The 15,312-nt window shown below is 45.3% G+C and overlaps 1 protein-coding gene across 5 annotated transcripts in view; it reads right to left on the bottom strand.

Annotated features, from left to right (window-relative positions):
* ARHGAP24 (Rho GTPase activating protein 24) overlaps positions 1-15,312 on the bottom strand; it is a 246,647-nt gene that overhangs the window by 68,613 nt on the left and 162,722 nt on the right. Inside the window, exon 1 of one of the 5 annotated variants that reach the window (XM_064711181.1) lies at positions 2,565-2,720. The exons of 3 other annotated variants lie outside the window; for them this stretch is intronic. The gene's annotated coding sequence lies outside the window, so the exon portion shown is untranslated. Of the gene's footprint in view, positions 1-2,268; positions 2,417-2,564; positions 2,721-15,312 lie in introns of those variants that run through there. One more of the 5 variants, XM_064711182.1, reaches the window with a different exon arrangement.

The following is a 15,312-nucleotide window of genomic DNA, read 5'->3' as shown; positions in this document are numbered from 1 at the left end:
CTGTCTCAGAACCTGCACAGACAATGAAGTACAGTGTAACCCCATTTAGGAAAGAGAAGCCCAGAGGCAGCAGCAGGTCATCCTGCAGAGCACACGGAGGGAGCTCCATCCGTGAGCAGCTCCAGAATCAGGGTGTTACAACACACCCTGCGGGGCCACCTTTGCCCGTGCTCAGGGCATGATGTGTGACCAGCAGCACAGCATCTCACCCACCCACCTAACTAAAAGGCTTAAGGGTGTGAAGAAAAAAAGTGGTTTTATGTCCTAATATTGTGTAAACAAATACTTCCTAACAGTTCTCAGAGGCATTGCAACTCCCTATCCCTTACCTCTCATATCTGCACTACCAAACACCAACTCAACTACTGCTACTTCGAGCTGTCCTCAGGCAGGGTATGGACAGAATCTGTAGGGAGCAGAGAAGGACTGCAGTGTCCCTGAGGTAATGGAGCTTGTCTTTTGAGGGCCGTGTATCTTTCCAATACAGAGGTACCAGAGTGTCAAAATGAGACAGTGCTGTTGGTCACACAGAGTGTCCCCTGTGCCAGGCTGATTCCAGCATGTCCCAGACACAAACTGCACTGCTCACCTAAAAGCTGTCAGGGTTATAACTGTGCACAAGTATCCTCGATGCAAACACAAACACCACAACAAGTCAGTATTTCTAGAGGTGGGCTGTGTGGTACCTGCCCTTGAAACACTCAGGGTAACAGGACAAGTAGATGGAAAGACACAACACTGATCAAGAAATATCCAGTCAGCCCTGCCAGCAGTTTGGTAAAATTTTTGCATTTGATCACCATAACCAAACACGAAGCTTTCATCTACACTGACGTGTACAGCATGTCCCAGAGAAGTGCCCTAACACTAAAACATTTGTCACTTAAGTTTTAATAAAATCTCATGCACTTCTACTTTTTGCCAGAAGAAAACCCAATTAATTCATCTTAATTACTCTGAAAGTATAACAAGTTCTAAACCATGCAGACTCAGTTTACTGAATTCAGCCCATGGAGTAATTGACTTTTCATTCTACTTGTCTTTGTTTTAGTAACTAGCACTGAAATTGGCAACTAGTGATGAAGACTATTTGTGGAAGATAAAAGTCTGGATTGGGCAGAACCAGTGAGAACAAAACAGGGCATTTGAATTTTTTTTTAGACAAGCACCAAAACATTAACTCCTTCATCTCCCATGAGCATAACTGATTATTATCTAATTATATGAACTAATTTAATGCACAAGTAAGCCAGCACATGCTATAGCTACTCTGCTTGCACCATCTGCACTGTTAATATATGGACACACAGATCTAACAGGAGTACACTAAAATTCCCATTAAGGATGTGCCATTCCACCTGTATTTTCAAATGTACCTTAAGCACAGCTAGGGCAGAGAATGTGACCACAGCAGCAGAGAATAGTTTGGCAATACACATTTCCAGAACACGGAGAAGACTGCTACAGCAGCTCAGCATGCTGAAAGCCTAGCAGGATCTATGAACACAAAGTTCATGGGAATTCAGCAGTTCCCCTTGTTTTTTCTACCAAGTAACTCAAGGGAGGCAGCACATCGAGCTATTTTAAGATAATGGTATCATTAAGGGTGAAACACATGTAGTTATTTTAAAACAAAGCAATGCAGCTAAACTGCATCAACGCTCACTCCAAAGCCTGGCTCTGACTCTGAGGCAAGGAATCCACAAGCGCTGCACAGCCGAGCTGAACCAAAAGGGTGCAAATGCGAGACACCAAAGCACTGCCCCGCTCCCTCCCCACGGCACTTCACACACGCACAACTTTCCCTGCCGAGCCCCGCCGCCGCTCCAGCAGGCCGGGATCCTCGTTCTTAGGGCAGGCTGGCAGAGGCTGTACACAGCGCTTGGAACCCGGGTGGAGGCGGGCGGGATGCAGCCGGGATCGGGCGCCCATCCCGCCGGCAGCGCTGCCGTCCCTGCGGGGCAGGAGCGCCGCGGAGCCGCCCAGCGCTCACCTGGCACCGGCGGCCGAGCCCGGCCCGGCCCTGGCGCCCGTCCCGCCCGTGACTCCACCGCCCAGGAATGGCGACCACCGCGCCCAGGAGCAGCCCCTGAGCCCCCCGGGACCGGCGCCGACCTGCGGGGAGCGCCGCGGCCGAGGCGGGGTCCGGCGGCCGCTGGCCCTCGGACACGGCCCGGGCCCGGCTCCAGCCCCTCCGGCCGCCCGGACCGACCCCCGCCGGCCGCGTCCTCCGCCGGCCGCGGCTGCGGCTCCTTCCCGGCTACTCACCCAGGCACTGCCACGGCGGGGCTTCCAGCAGAGCACGACGCCTTCCGCTCGGGAAACTTATCTCTCTCCCGCCACTGCCATTTGCTAACTTGCCTAAAGAGCCTGCAAAATCCCAGAAAAGGCTAGGAAACGAGAGGAGACGACTTAAAAGCTGACGGTCAGGACAGGAATTTATGGAATGAAATCTTTAAGGGCAGGAGCAGATAGAGCCAGCCAGCTAACGCTTTCATGCCCTGACTCTGGCCAGCAGTTTCATCTCGTGGGCAGAGCAAGGCTCGGGAGATGATGTGAAATACCTGCTCCTGGCGTGCTTCCCTGCGCATCAGCCGGAGTGCCCGGGTGGCCAGCGCGCTGCCGTGCCTCGTCCTTCTGCCTTTTCCTGCAGACCCCTCGCGATCACGGTGTCACCGCTCCCCAGGCCTCACAACCAAGCGGTTTGTTGGAAGGGAACTAAAAATAGCACTGAATTTTTCACTGGAGCACTTGCTTGAGTGAAGATAGTGCCAGTCAGCCCATGCATTAGTGAGCCTTACAGACCTCTAATACAGCCCAAATCCTCTTGGAAATACAGCCATTGACTTTTTTCAAAAGATTTTCTTTCTTTCCTTTTTTTTTGAAAGACAGCACAAAATAAATCTTCTTTCTGACCACTAAAAGGCGAACTGAGTGGGGTTGTTTTAAGAATATCCTCGGGAAAGAGTGAGTCACTTAAGCTGCTTTTATGATAAAAGATCCCTGGAGGAAGTATATCTCCTTAGTCTCTGAGCCGTTCAGAGATCTGTGTGTCCTCCTGCAAGTCAAAGTTCCACACTGCTAGGGTTGTGTTGTTTGTTTGTAATAGTATGAGCACCTGCTTCCACCGAGGAGTTAGGTCTAGTATGGGGAAGACAGAAGGATTTTATCCTGGCCAACACCTCAAGAAGCTCGCTAACAGAAGCATAGGTCCTGCAGGGCACTGAGGAAAGTCTGCAAAAAAGTCTTCAAAATGGCCCATAAGGAAAGTTTATGGCACAGGCTGACAAGTCCAAAAGAAAAAAAAAAAAAAACCTCAGGAGGAATTATTTTTTGCAAAGCTTTTCATTGCTGTGCCCTGAAAAAAAAAAAATCACTGACGACCAAAGTTGTAGAAGATGTCATTCAAGACAAAGATGCCAGAGCCGCTGCCAATATCTGAGCTGGGATAGCAGATGCAGATTTGAATGTAAAACTAACAGTCTGTGGATGCCAGCCTCACAGATATTCACACCATGTCACACAAAGAAATGGGAAGGGGCAGGTGATGGCTGGCAGCAGCCACTTGTGGCATTCTAAAAGGCTGGAAAAGCCACAGTGATTCTCCTGCTAGTTGTTCCAGCCATGAAGTGTGCCTGACAACAAGCCACGATGTCTGAACCACAGCAAGTTAAGTCTTATTAAAATACATATATTTCAAAGAAAGATTTTAGGATAGAAGTAAATAAAAAGTTGGAGACTTACTGTGAATCTGGGAATATCAGAGGAGAGATGCTGGGTTTTGTTTCACTTTTGTATGAAGAAGTTGACTGTCTGTTAATGTAAAGCTGTCTCCCACACTTGTTTCCCCTCATAAGTCTTTGAGCATTCCTTGGATTGTATTTGTTCTGCAGCAGAATTGCAGTGTTTTCGCCCTCGTGAAAGGACTGGCAAATTCTCTCTACTCTTTTCTAGTGCTGACCAAACATGCTGGAAGGCATCATATAACATCTATGTAGCAGCAGCAGAGGTAGCCACAAACATAACAGTGTAATGTCCTCATCCCCGCTCCACTCGCCAGCTATTATTTATAGAGAGAAAGAGCATTAACCGAGCACAACGTTCTCACTAATTTAGTCTCACTTCACCATCTGTTACTTCCCATGAGTTGATCCTAATGAGAAACTACTTCAGAACACATTTGAGGACCAGCTGCACCCAGTGAAGTCACTGTAGGAGAGAAATATTCCCCTCCTAATACATCATATTCCAGGGTTACAAAGCAGCTCCTTCCCTACCGAAATCCATGGGAACACTGCTGGTAATATGAACACAGCCCTAAGTCACAGCCTCTTGCAGTCATGTTGAGCAAGTATCACACTCAACATTGTTTGTCTGGATAATTAACAATTCTACAAAGTTGGAAGGGCAATGAGAGAGTTACAGACATCATCCGTCCCCCAGGTCTGAGCAGCCTGCTTTCTGGAGCTGCTTCTCCTCCAGTGAGTTCATGGAATGATCACAGAAATTGGAATCTCCCCAGGAATAACATGTGACCACTACCCCTCACCTTTTCCATGCAACTCCTTGTAAAAAGGAGTCTCCATCTTTCTAGGCACCCTTTAAATACTGGAACATGGTGATATAAGGCCTCCCTTAAGCCTTCTTTTCCCAGTGCTGAACAAACCCACCTCTCTCAGCCTTTCCTCATATGGCAGCCTTCCCAGTCCTTTGATCATCTTTGTGGCCCTTCCCTGGAACCCCTCCAGCTTGTCTACATATTTTTGTATTGTGGGTACCAAAACTGAACACAGTATTCCAGGTGTGGCCTGACAAGCAATGAGTAGAACTGGATAATGATCCTTTATCTCTGCTGGTGGGGCATCCCACTGGATCTCTGCCACAGCAGCACTGTTTGCTCATACTGAGCTTGTTGTCCACCAGAACCCCTTGGGCCCTTTCCACAGAGCTGCTTCCCACCAGGCAGCTCACACACAACACAGCCTGTGCTGCACCCCTGGATTATATTTTTTTCAAGGTGCAAGACCTTACACTTGGCCTTGTTGAGCTTTACACAGTCCAGGCAGCCCACTCTTCCAGTCTATCCAGGTCCTCCTGCAGGGTGGGTCTCCCTTCTGAAGTGTCCCCTTCCCCACTCAGTTTGGAATCATTAGCAAGCCTCCCCAGGGTGCACTTGGTCCCATCACACTGATCACCTGTGAGGATATTAAGCAGGTTTGGGCCCAATATCCATCCCTTTGGACCCCACGTGTGACAGGTCACCAGCCTCAAGAGGAGCTGTATACCAGCACCTCCTGGGCGCTTCCAGCCAGCCAGTTCCTCACCCACTGCAAGCACCACCTGTCTAGACCATAATGTGTCTGTCTGTCCAGGAGGAGGCTGTGGAAAACCATTTGGAAATCCCTGCAGAAATCCAGGTAAACTAACAATGTCCACCGCCTGCCCCACTTGGACTGAGCAGTTCCTTTGCCATAGAAGGTGATCAGCTCTGTCAAGCACAATTTGCCCTTGGTGAATCCATCCTGGCTTTTCCCAATCACCTGCTTCACCTATCTTGTGATAGCTCCTAGGAGGATTCCTTTGGTAACTTTGCCAGGAACTGAAGGGCCTTGTATTACTGATGGGCCTGTAATCTCCTGGATCCTCTGTTAAGCCCTTCTGGTATATCCGGGTGAGTTCAGCCTTCTTGGAGCCTTCTCTGATGTCCTCTGATCTCCAAGATTAGGGAGAGCAGACTCCCAATGAAGCCATTCAGCTCTCTCAACACCCTCAAATGGATATTGTCAAGGCCCATTGATCTGTGGGGTCAAGCTCATGAAACAGTTCACATGCCAATTCTTCCTCCCCCAACAGTGGTGGGTTTGTGCTTGCACCAATCTGATTGTTGCTCCCAAAGCCTAGGACCCAGCAGTGCTGGTGAGATGGATGTGAAGAAAGTATTGAGAACTTTTCAGTGTAGGTGACTAATTCACCTCTCCTGTTAAAAAGCAAGCCAGTGATGCAAGTATTCAACAGTCAGCCCCTCTCCAAAGAGTCAGATGTTGGCTGACAGCATGCATGGAAAGACGAGTGGAAATACTGGCCCACAGCTGCCAAGATTTAGAGTTCACTACTGAACTCGCAACAAGATTGCTACTGCCAAGGCCCTGCAGACAGCTGAACCACATCACAGCAAGTATGCACCATTTTCCATTTGAATTGCTGAGGTTAAAGCTCTCTGTCCTCCTGAGCAAATTCCTTCTGAACATCCACCTAAATCATGTGGTGGTCCCATACAGTGGTGGGAGACACTGCATGATCAGTTTGGTTCGAAGCCAACCTGTAAGACTGCATATTTTGGTCAAAAGCACATGAGCAAGAACGATGCCCTGGAAAACAGCAGTTGGTTTTTAACTGTTTGCGACAAAAATCCAAGGCATTGTGCTGTAGGATTCCTTATTACAAATCAGGTTTAGCCTTAATCTTCTCTGTTGCTGTACCTAAGTGAATCAGCTGGGCTTGGGAGTGCACTGAAGAAACCCAGGAAAAAGTTGTGCCACAAGCCTGCAGAGTCCCTGGGTGCACTTGCCCTCCCCAGGGCTCAGGGGAGCAGAGTCTGAATGCAAGTTACCACTGCCTAGATAAGTCACTGCTCCCAGTCAAAGTTATGCTAGCAATAGCCTCCTGCCTTCCCTGGAGTTCATAAAAAAGGCAAAAAAATCTCCTTCTGTTGCCTTTGTTGCCTCCCAATTCTGTTCTCTGTGGCACCAGGGAATATTTAGAGCAGTATTTTGTAAACAGCACGTGTTCCAGTGGCTGGCGGGGCACTGGCCCAGCACTGTGGGGCCGCGTTCCTCACATTTTTGGACACTGGTGGACACCAGGGCTGCCTGGGCAGGAAGCAGCTGTGTGTGTAGGTGGGCAGGGAACAAGGGAGGGACAGCAAGATGGGAAATGCAGCAACTCTGCAGCCTGCAAATGTCATGGTCCTGACTGCAGCTCTCTGAATCCAGACTGTTCAACAAGTCTTCCTTTCGTGCCAGCTGGCTGAGGTGAGGGAAGCTGTTTTGCCAGACATTTTACTTTCTTCCCAAGTACCATGAGAAGCAATAAATTCAATTTCTTAACTGATGAAACCAACTGCTTAGGGGCTTCTGCTCTGCCTCTAAGGTTTGAGATCTGCCATTTAAAGTATCCACTTCACATCCCACTCAAAAGGTTCTTCCTTATTCCTGGAGAGACTTCAACTTTGCATACTGGGGTAATTTTTAATACTTCATGTGACTTCAGAACAAAATCCTTTCCTTCACAGTGTGTGCTTAAATGGGATTTGAGCCTCTACTTCTCTTCATTTTTAGTAGTTTATGGCAGGTTTTCAGAGGTGTCAGCTGGGCTACACCCATACAAAATGGGAGTAACACCCAGAAATGTGAATTAAGGATCATATGCCAATGTAAATTTAGCTGTTGGGCATATCCCTTGTGTTTTATGGATGTGTTTAACAATGTGACCACAAATATATTAAAGGAGGAGGTATGGAGGAAGACAGCTATGCAGTGTAGGTACTTGCAGAACACTACAAGGGGAATCTTTGAAGTACCCAAAAATCCCCAACTGCTTAGGGAATTCAGTGTAACAAGAACACTTGGGGTCCTTTGTTAAAAGTGCCTAGAACATGTGAGGATGTCCAGATTTCAATCTGCCCTCCACTTTATCAGCAGTCTCTGGCTGTCAATAAAATAATCTCTGCTGAAAGCAAAGCTGTCAGCTTGTCCCTCAGCATTACTAACGGCAGCATTACAGCAATAGGCATTACTAGACAGCCCTAGGAGAAGCTGAACTGTCCTTTCTGTTGTTCTGCTGGATAAAATCGCTGTACACATTTCATAGACAGGTGAAAAGTCAGTCACACACACAACCATAACAGCAAAGAGGACGTTACAATCACAGAAATTATTTCCTCTGTGATACAGATCTGGTTTTGCATATCCCAGCACAAGAATAAATTTTCCAGAGCGCTTTCCTCCATTTCCTTCCAACTTCACTGCAGTCCAAATACAGTTCAGCTGATATGTAAGAAATTAGTCTTTCTCCATATGTTTGTGTATTTGGGCTTGGAATTGGCTATATTCGTGCAGCCCTCCGGAATGCCCAAATAACCCTAAATATCATGCTGAGATCTTCTCATGGAAGCTTCTGTCAGCTGTACCATGCAAAGGGCTCTCAGCTGCACACTATTTAACTTGCCCAGTTACATTTTTGGCTGCTGTTCTGCCTTGCAGCTTAGAGAAACCCTCTCCAAGAGCTAGGTCACAAGAAAAAAATTGCCAGAATATGCTGTTTTTCAAAGAACCTGGTCCTAAGGGGAATGGGAGATAGGAGAAACATTAGCAGGTCTGGAAGAAAACATCAGAAAAAAATTACAGTGAAATTATAATCCATAAGGACAACATATTTGCTATCTTCCCCTTAAATCTGGTTGTTACATTTGGAATGAACAGGTTCATAAACACAGATGCATCCACAAATTGCCCTTCAGATATTCACTCCCTTTCAGTTTTGATGCTGGAAAAATATGGTGTTTGTGTGAGGCATCTGTCTGCTTGACATAAGCAAACACCAGCTGTTACTTCCTTGGTTTATGAAAAGAAGGAGTAAATAAAAATTTAGTAATTAAACATGGAATTCAGAAAGCTCAAATGTGGATTCAAGACTTATTACACAATCATGTCAACTTTCAGTCAAGGAGAGCACACGGGACCTGTGTCTCCCTCTGTATCACGGTGAAATGCGGTGACAGCAACATCTTGCTTTCAAATCCAGAGAGGAAGTCAAAAAATAAGCAGAGGTTCTGAAGGTGAACGTGGTTTTGAGGTTTCACCATGGAAAACAACCCTCCACGTGAGCCAGAAAAGCACATTATTTGCTCTTACATGGCAAACAAAACTTCTCAAACTCTTAGCCCTTGAGAACCAGACAGCACATCCGCTGGATCTGCTTCCCAGCAATTTTTCCAACAGCTCAGTGACACATGCACCAGGGAGGTACAGTTCATCTGCAGCACCAGTTATGAATCCAGCTCTTTAAAGCTGCTCCCTCCTGGGGCATCAGTTCAAACACAGCCCTAGTCGGAGATGATTGAAACTTGCCACAGCCTGACACCTGTAAATCAGCTCCAATGAAATGAGACTGGCTTCACTCCCATGGCTGCTGGAGAAGCATCCCAATAAAAACGACTGTAATCAGTAGCACCTCTGATGTCAAGCTCACTTAAAGAGGCTTTGTCTTTATAGATCATATGTGACCTTCAAAGACCCTACAAAAAACTGACTTATAGCTGTAATTTATAAAATATTAATAATACACAAATCACACATATGGACTCCAGTAGTTTTCCTAGGTTACAGCATCAATTCTGTGAGAGACCTGTCTTATCCTGTGTAATGTGGGCTCTGTCAGGAGATCGCTGTTCCTTTCCATAAATTTATGTTTATTCCAAAGGTTCTGGGAGAGGATAGCAAGGACAGGGCAAGAATTAGCTGTGCACCACCATTTCACAACTCACACTCAGAGAAGCACATCAGCTACAACTTGGCAGCTAGGATCAGTATATTTTTCCATAAACACAGACTCAACAGCAAGCTGGAAGGTAAAGACAAGTTTCTGTGCTTTGCATTGCTTTAACTCTGAGAAAGGGTCAAGGGAAAACACAGGAAGAAGGCAGAAATCTTGCTTCTGTCCACAGAGGCTTTTGTGCAGTTCATAAGCTGAGACAAAAGAAGAGTAGTGAAAACTCATTTTCCATATCCCACATAGGTAAATCCTAAAATAATAAATGTCTACTAGGTATAACTGCTGGCTTCCAGGGACCAAGACAAGAGAATAGTTTTTCTTATGGCTAACGATAATGAAATATATTTGAGAAGGCAGTTACATAAACATATTATTCCTCTAGCTACACAGCAAAATGAATGTATTATAGAATCAGAATGGTTTGGAAGGGACCTTAAAGACCACCTCGTTCCAATTGCCCTGCCATGGGCAGAAACACCTCTCATGAGGCCAGGTAGTTCAGAGTGGTATCCCTCCCCTGGTCTCACTCCTGTGCTGGGGACCAAAGAGCTGAATATGTAATGGGGCAACAGTGAAATATCTAAAACAGACCTGAGAGGCAGCTCCAGGAACAGAAATGTAGTGTATTTGTTCCCTGTTTGTTGCCACTACTCACTCCATCACTAACAAGGCTAAAAATAAATAACAGATTTGCCTTTCCCAGGGTAGAGGTGTTCTCAGCAGATGCTCCTGCTCTGAAGTGAGAGCAGGGTATTGCCATGAGCTTAGTTCCAATTTGGCTTGCTCAGCTGCAGTATGGAGTGGCCATCCCTAGGGAATCCTGGAATCTACCACTCCACACAGCCTCCTACCTGAGCAGCCCATTTTTGCTGGCTGTTGGAGCTGAGCTGTCACACTCCCTGCACAACTTTTGGCAGCTAATAAAAAACCCTTAATTTCTTGGTCAGTCTAGGCAACACAAGAAACAAGTCATGAGTATCTTCCAAAGGGCAGGATCAAAACATGCTGAGAGCAGAGCCCTGTCAGAAAACATCCAGGCTTGCTGCCAGCACTTCATGAAGGATCTATATTACACCCAAACAGAGGCCTGGGGATAGATTCACTGCTCCAGTGATATTTATGAGCTTTTTACTCTGACAGAGCTCATTAGAGCATTCCCCCATGTCCTGCTCCCCTGACCTGTGCAGCAGGTTCACTGCAATCCTGATGTCTGTGGAACACAAGATGCAGTTTTGCCTCATCCTCTGGGAAACAAGAATGTGATTTCTGAGACTGTAATCACTACCCTTATAGCAATCCAATAGAGTTCCATGGTCTTACACTGTTTAGATGACCTTTTCCTATACTTCCTACAATTGCACACTTTTCAAAGGAGATAAAGCACATTTGGTTTTGCCTTTACAAAGACATCATCCTTAGGGAGCACTAAGAAATTAAACACCCTGATGGCATGCTACCTCCTAAATGCATCTGTGTCAATTACAAGCACGTTGGGAACTCTGAGGAACTAAGCCAAATCAACCCCAGCTGGACCATTCTCCCCAGGTGAAACACATGCACACAGAAAATCCACAAGCCTTGGTTCAGGTGTTCTGTATGCATCTATATGCTACACACTTGCACAGCAGGAGTCACAACTGTTCAGTAACATCTGGAAGCAGCCAGTACTATTTCCTGAAGGATAAATAATCAAAATGTTTCCAACCAGTACAGTTGTAGAGCGGCAACCTTCAGACACAGTGTGACTCACAGGATATGTGATGTCCTGCAAAAGTCCTTTCAAAAGCTTCAAGTGGAGTAAGAGGACTTCAAAAGCATACAGGAATTTCTCATTAATACTATAAATGCAGCATGTTCCAAACCACAGATGTGCATTCACAATCCCATATTTTGTGTATCCTTCTCCCTGTTCCTTTATACCTACATCTGGTATCAGGACTCCTTTGTTTGATGCCTGTATTGATTTTTCTTTAAAGCCTATCCAGACAAAATGTGTACACAGACATGGCATTACAGCCAGACTAACCGCACTTACAAATGTCCTTCCCCATACTAAATGAGCTACAATCTGACATCATCAGGATTTGCAAACACACCTGTCTCAGCTGACATGCTTCCTTCAAACTGTGATTACACAAAAATGGGGATGAAAACCAGTGCAAGTCATGGGCATTTGTCAGGAAGCTTGTTGTCTCTTGGATAAAAGATGGCTTAACTGGTCAAAGACAATCCTTGTCATCTTGTACTCCAAAGAAACCAGATAAATAAAAACTAAAGTACAAATTATAAAGTTTTTCAAGTGTCATTATCTTGAAGAGGGAGAGTCAAGCTGTTTTTCTGCACTCTACCCAGACCACTGAATTTTATCCATAGCCTCCCATGCAGTTGTTCAGCCATTAAAACCTCTTCCAGTCCTGACAAATCCTTTCCTTTAGATTCCTGAAACATTGGAGACAGCATCCTGCAGCTAAAAAGGCAGAAAAGCAGCATTTAGCAGCAGTACTTTTAGCATTGGCTCATATGTTGCAGAAGAAAGATTATCTCACTCAGAGATGAGAGAGCATTGGCAGACAGGTAAGTATTTACCTGAACTCCAACAGGTTCATCTGTTCACCAGATACTCAGTTTTGTATAAAGGGGAGCCCAGTTGAAGTAACACACCAGCCACACTCCACCTGCTACTTCAGCAGAAACCAGCTGCTGCATGAAAAACTTGGATGAGCACATTTCAAAAGCTTAAAGAAAATTGATTCTGGATTAAAATTATCAACTGATTTCCCTCTTGGCCTTCCTGGGAATTGAGCCTGTCTACACAATTAAACTGTGTAAAGATTTTCTCTGAAGCTGTAAAAGCCTTTTATTTATAACAGCATCTCATCATAATAAACACCCTGCTCCAATCTATTACAAGTTGAAGGGATGACAAATACTACAGTGTAAGCTGAATGCACTCAGCACATTAGGCATCTAAAGCACTGCAAAATTTGACTTATCAATTTCCACCTTAATTAAGAGCAATCTTCCCTTGAACTGACTACTTTGTATGAACCCAGCGACACACTGCCAGCAGGGATGAATCTATGAATAGTTGTGGGGGTTTTAAAGCACATCTTAAAGGTTTCTTAATCTGTAACCCATCCTGACTACCTATTGACTGAAGTTTAGTTATGATAAATAAGTAATTTTTATGCTCCTATTATCTGAAATCTACAGTAGCAGCTGTGGCCAGGACTAAGTAGCAAAGTGTTAGTAAAACCAGACCGAACTGCAAACCAAAACTGTAAAACAAAAGTTATGCAGCTCAGAAGTGAGATGCTGCAATACACATCTTGTTACACATACTTAGAGCCTGACACCTTGCATTAGGAACCCCAGAGCTCTAGGGGCAGTGTATCCTCCCAAAAATAACTGGGGCAGTGCTGAAATATACCCTAAATCTAAGAAGTTGCAGAGAGAATTGCAAATATAACCCACCCAGATGGCACAATGTTATCAAAGTTCAACATGTCAATCTGCAGATTTAATTAAAGTCTTTTCATCTCCATGGTTAATGGCAGGTCTGTACAGCAGAAATGGCACCAGAACAGATGTTAGCAAATTTGTCAAAGCTGCAGGATGATTGCTCTGGCTTTAGTGTCTTTTGGAGGACTACTCTATTTACATTCCTACTGATCTCTCATGTCAAATCTGGTAAATATTACCTCTCCTTTGGCTGCTCTACAGGAAGGCATAAGCCAAGTTTCTTGGTTAAAGTCATCTGCTTTGGGAAAATACCATATAATTACAGGCTTTTTTAAGATTTCAGGGGAAAAACCTTTAAATGATGGAAAGCTTGCCTTAATTTGAAATAGGCCTTCCTCCATATTTTCTTCTGTCTTATCTGCTCAGGATTCCCTTGACAAACCACAGCTGTGATTTAAGACAGGAAAAATGTACTTGGAGAACGGCTTGGCCACTCAAGGGAAGTCCTGTATCATAATCCACATTTTGGTGGCATCAAGAGTGCCCAGGGCACAGTTAAACCTGCAGGTGCACAGGTGAGGAGTCTCAGCATGCATGCTGGCATCCAAGGAGAGGCACAGCCCATGGGTGACCCACCTGTCCTGTGCACAGCACATCTGGACGAGGGAGGGCAGAGAAGCCAGCAAGCCTTTGCCCCAGGCACTGAACCACATTAATGAAACTTTGAAATGCTTGCATTACAAAAAGCAATCCAGTTACCACTGAGGGCAAAGTAATTGCCTGCAATGTCAAAGGGAGGGCACAGCTGTTTAAAGCCAATGTGACCCTATATTCAGTTTATAGAGCAGGTCATCTGAATTATGTAAGAAAATAGTACATTTTGATGGGGTAATAGTTTCTTTTCCAGTCAGGGAAGTTCCACTTCCAAAGGCTATAATATGCAATGGATCACAGTGAACAGTTTGATCTCAAAATACTGCTCAAAGAGGCAGAGGCACACAGGAATGCTGCAGGGTCAGCCACACAATGGAGAAGGGCAAAGGGCTTTCAAAAGAAACAGCAAGCCCTGTCAACAGAAGCAGCATGCAGGAGCACAGTCCTCTCCTACCAGAGATCTGCCTCTCTGAACAAAAACCAGTCCAGGCTGAGCAAGCAAGTTTGCTCGTTTGTGTGATTCTAAGCAAATGCCCTCTGAATCAAAGATGCTCCAAGATAATGAGAGCAACTACAGTTCATGAAAGCAGCATTAACAGAGATATTCCCTGTCTTCCACTGGAATTGCTCACAGAGCTTTTCAAGCTCAGTTACCATCACTTCAGTTTATCAATATGCAAATTAGAGCAATTAGTCAGTAAGTGGCTCACTTTATTAAGTGCATATTAAAAGATAATCAGAGGTTGGAAAACAACCTGGGTCCAAGCTAAGGTGATTCACAAGCTGTAAATATGAAGTTATGCTTTAGAGCACAAGGGAAGGTGCAAAAAGAAGGATCAAAAGGAAAAGGAACTTCAGCACCTTTCAAGGATCAAAACCTGAAAAGGAACTTCAGCACCTTTCAACATTACTGATCCTGCAAAACTCATTTATGAAATTACTGTACAACTTTTTTTTTCCTTTTACACCCTCCTGGGACCATACTTAGCTGGAAACCAGCAAATGCCAAATCATTTGACATTATTTCAGCATGACTTGCACAGAACTACAAAGTGAGCAGCCTCCTTTTGAAGGTTCTCCCAGACTTGGGTTTTAAGACCCTGCTTGCCATCAGAGCTGCCTTGGCTTGGCCCTGGCCTCCCTTCCCTTCAACAGGTAGAGTTTGCCATGCCCACAACACCAGGAGAGAGGTGTAGTAGTAGTTCATACAAGGAAGCACATAGTGCATGTGTTCAGGAGCTAGAAGGGATTTCTTTTCAGCCCAGGAAATGTTTCATCCTGAGGGAGCCTGGAGATGAGCTGTGTACAGGCAGGTGGATTGAAATGCAGAAAAGCAGCACTAAAAGGCTGGTCCAGCCCTGCTCCGCCACCCCAAGGGAGCAGTTCAGTGCTGGGGATCCACAAATCACATTACTCTGCTATGATGGATCCTCCAGTTGTGCCCCATAAGCACAGTATTTTTTTTTTTTGTTCTGCTCAAAGGTAATGTCCTAAGGACCAACATAAAGGGAATGAACATGAAGGAGGTTCCCCACTGAATTAGGCACTGGCTGTTTGTGCATAATTTCACCAGGACTTACTCCTTCTTTATTAAGCACTTATTCTTAGCTACTTTACAACAAAATCCCACTGTGCTCTGCTCTT

This window comes from Zonotrichia leucophrys, chromosome 4 (genome assembly GCF_028769735.1).
Source record: "Zonotrichia leucophrys gambelii isolate GWCS_2022_RI chromosome 4, RI_Zleu_2.0, whole genome shotgun sequence".
NCBI classification, from domain to species: domain Eukaryota; kingdom Metazoa; phylum Chordata; class Aves; order Passeriformes; family Passerellidae; genus Zonotrichia; species Zonotrichia leucophrys.
Note: the sequence above shows the minus strand (reverse complement) of the source record. Positions and strands in the feature narration are given on the sequence as shown.